We start from the raw sequence: 4024 nt of genomic DNA, 5'->3' as shown, positions 1-4024 counted from the left end.
TCAAATCGAAAGCGTCTATTGTGTTAAAAATATCGATTATTAGCAGAAAAATTAAGGCCAACAAACCCGTTTTGAAGAGAAGGGCTCTGGATAAAAAATTGATTTATAGGATGTCGAGTATTGTGCCGTTCATTTTCCCTCAATACTCATCGCCTTACTTGGAGTCCCTTTATAATAAGAGTCAAGACAACACCCCTTCATGGAGTCACGAACGGGAATAAAGATTACAGAAATTGAACTTTTTTCGTGATCTTTGATCGACCCATTCTCAAATTCCTTTCTCCGTCCCTTCTCTCATTCCGTTTGTTCCTTTCCGAACCCGTAATTCCCTGGTCCACTCCAGATTATAATCTTTGCAGTCGGTGAAAATGTAATCTTTATTCCCGTTTGTGACACTGTGAAGGCCTAAAATACGGGAACCAATCAGAAATGGATTCACATTGTCTTGACTCTCAGTATAAAGGGACTCTAGCCTTACTGAGCGTTGAGTTTCATTGTCACTTAAATTCAGTGTTAGAAACTCACCTTGGAGTTTCAGGAGCCATATGGCGTATCAAGCTCGATTTTTAGGGGCCAAATTGACTTTTTGCCCATGTACCACGGCGCATTTAGTGACAAGTTAGACGCAAGATATTTTAGTTACAGAACTAGTAGCTGCTACTTGGGGGAAATTTTGAAAAATCACCAAATAGGAAAACTATGATTTCTTTTTTTTAGGGGGGGGGGGGGCAATTTTTAGGGGCCACGCTGGCGTTGAGCCTTCATTTCTTAGGCGGCATGGCCGATTTCTTAGGCGCATTTGGCAAGTTGGCGCCTGTGAGTTTCGAACACTGCTTACCTAAATAGGAGCAATTCTGATGACCTCCTTTAGTTTTGAAGAATATTGTAGGCTTGTTGCCTCCATAATTATTCAGGAGTAAAATTTTCGTTCGTAAAAAACGAAAAATTTCGATTTGTAAGTAAAAAATCAATTCAGCTGCAAATGGTGTGCAAAAGATCGATTCAGTCAATCGATTATTTTGTGCAAAAAATCGATATCTTCAGAAAATCGAAGAAAAAATCAACAGCACTAATTGCTCTAGGTACCAAAATCTCCCTTTTAATTATGAAACATAGTGATGGATAGTTAGATGGATAGTTAAGCAAAACGGTCTCATCCACCTTGCAGTATTTCAAAATCTCATCGCCAATTTTACTTTGTTGGAAGGAGGCCAACTAACATCCCCACTAGTAAATTTTCTCAACCTTCCTTGCGAGTATGAAGATTATTTCCTCAAATTTTTTAGCGAAAATGATCTGATAACGGTTTCCCTCCACAGGCCCGCCACATCCCATCTCGGGCCCTGGTACCAGTTTTAAGATCCGGGCCCCAAGCACGGAGGGGGGGGGGGTCCGAGGGGCATCCCCCGAGAAATTTTAGAATTTATACAACTAATCGGACGCATTTTGAAGCTTCCTTAAAGAATGTTTCCATCAATTTCTGCGCAATAATTCTGTTTTGGCGCGTATACGTAGTATACCGCCTTTGCGATCGTTTCGACCCCCCACTCGATACAATAACCGAGTCCCTTAGTTCCTTACCGAAAAGTGACTACCGCGAACTTCTGAGATTTTCCAAAGCGTGTAAAAAGTTTATTTTTCCGTCAATAATTATGATTTAAAGTTGTTTCTCATTCTGGGGCTCCCTAGTTTATGTGCAGTGAATACCAAGAGTCTACGTTACTTGGTTTTTTTAAAAAAAGCCTAAGAGTGGGGCGCGCTGATTTAAAATATGCATATATAAGCAGAATCAAGCGAACTGATTCGAGGATGGCTGACCAGGCCGGCACTCTAAGAATGAGAAAATTACTCCTCCGTTTCGTTCATAACGTTGCTTTGACAAATCTCCACACCACTGTTAGGCTTTTCAAAAGTTGGTACCTTTCCTCTGATAGCGAAGGCCAGGCCAGACAACCGTAAGTGCAATCTGTGATGAGCCTCAAAACTCATTAGACCATGTGCTAACCATAACACATACAGAAATCAGTTTGCTTTTACAGAAAACCACTTACCCTTCTCCTCCCCGCACACCGGACCTCTGTCCCGACACAGAGGCATTTTCTTTTGTCCTCCCGAGCGACCCGACCCGGACCCTCACCCTTGATTTTACGCTTGATTAACCATTTCACCGTCACGCTAGGATTCGTCCAATTTTCAAAAAAAATTGTTTCGCGTGTACTTTGCAATTTTTTCCTCACTCTCCGTTAAAACACGAATTAAAAGAGGTCTCATTCATAAAAATCGGCCGAATAGAAGAGAAGTTACAGTATTCGAAATCCGAAGTAATCAACGAAACTTCTCCAGACAAAAAATAAAATGAAGGGAAAAAAAGAAATGTATAAATTACAATTAAATATAATTGACCTCAGAATTTGACAAGCAATTCAATTATGTAACGGAGAAAAAATTGGGAGAAATTCCAAAAAATTCGCCTCTTGCAAGGGGCTTCCTTGTAAGAATTTTGACCTGAAGATAAGGTTTTAATAGCAGCAGTACTCCATACAATACACGGTGTGCCTGAACGAACATTTTTTTTTTTTTTTGTCAAACTCGAAAATTCTTTATATTTTTTAACTACAGTGTCTCTTAAGTCGTTTAAGCTAAAAAATAATTCCGTCAAGATTCTGGAAAGTAAAGGCGCTTTAAAAGTATTCTGGGGCTATAATAGCTAAATCACGGGGAGTAAATCCCGTTATTTTATTAAAAAGAAACTGACTCCATAGTTTAGTGCCTTAGTTTTTTGAATAATACGATTATTTTAGGCACTCAAACATTTATACCACCAATTATAGCCATGGGGTGATTTCCTGAGAGCCGATAATATCACGAATTTCTCATAGAACCTTTCAAAAATGGCTTGCTTTTTGGGCAGCCAATTCGGTCATCGAACCGGGATTTAAATGGAAGCTGATAATAACACAAAGCTCTGAGAAAAATTTTGAGATGAGTATAGGAGCGGTTTGTAAATAACGAGGAGAGGCGGGCAAAGCGGCTAAAATTCTATCTAATTTTTACCATTATTCAGTTGAATGGATGTTGCCGCGGACTGCTAACTGTGTCCACACATGGTTTCCGTTCTGGTTCTGGTTTTCTGATATGCATATCGATACGTGAGTATTTTTACACGTAGAATCCAATGTTCACGTCAGAGAGTCGACACATTTCGATTTTTTCGATTTTATACGGAAAATTGATGGTTTTTCGGGATTGAAATTATTATTGTTTCATGAAAAGTAAATGCACCCAAAATGACTATAGCATATTGATTTTTACATATTTGCACTCACAAAATTGGTTGGTAAATTCAACGAGTGGGTGCATCGACTTGGTATATCAAGTTTCTACAATTTAATACGGCAAATCGGTAGATTTTCGGGATGTAGATTGCTTACTTTCAATTCATGAATGAATAAAGCATGGACATGGTTGAACTTCTTTGCATGGAAATACGTTTAAAATAACAAAATCAAGACATATCTAATGCATTGAATTTATGTCGAGTCAATTTCTTTTTAATAATATAACGGGATTTATAATGCTGGTGATTTGGGTATTTTAGCCCCAAAATACCTTTAAATCGACTTTATCTTTCAGGAGTTCGACAAAATTTTTTCTTTCTTCGCTTAAATTATTGCGTAGCACTTTTCTTTAAGAATCTGATAAGGTTTTGCTTGGGGCAGATCAAAAAACTTAAACTCGTTCGAATGGCTTTTTACATTCACAATACACGGTCTCGTCAAAGTGCATCGTTGATCTTTCAGTTTTGGATCGTATGAATTCTCTTGTTGTGCTACTTACCTATTTTGAAATCTCTATAAATGAAAACTAAAGGGGTTGATTTGTGCGAGTTAATGACGCGCCTTATCAACACATTGTGTTGGAGTTCACTGCTTGTTTTTTTCTACTTTCAGCAGAAAATACTTGCGAATTGTTGCATTCAAAACATCTGGAAAATTTTCATTTTTTTTTTTGGGGGGGGGGGCAT

This window comes from Bemisia tabaci, chromosome 9, assembly GCF_918797505.1.
Source record: "Bemisia tabaci chromosome 9, PGI_BMITA_v3".
Taxonomy (NCBI): domain Eukaryota; kingdom Metazoa; phylum Arthropoda; class Insecta; order Hemiptera; family Aleyrodidae; genus Bemisia; species Bemisia tabaci.
The sequence above is the reverse complement of the archived record's forward strand: the minus strand, read 5'-3'. Positions refer to the sequence as shown.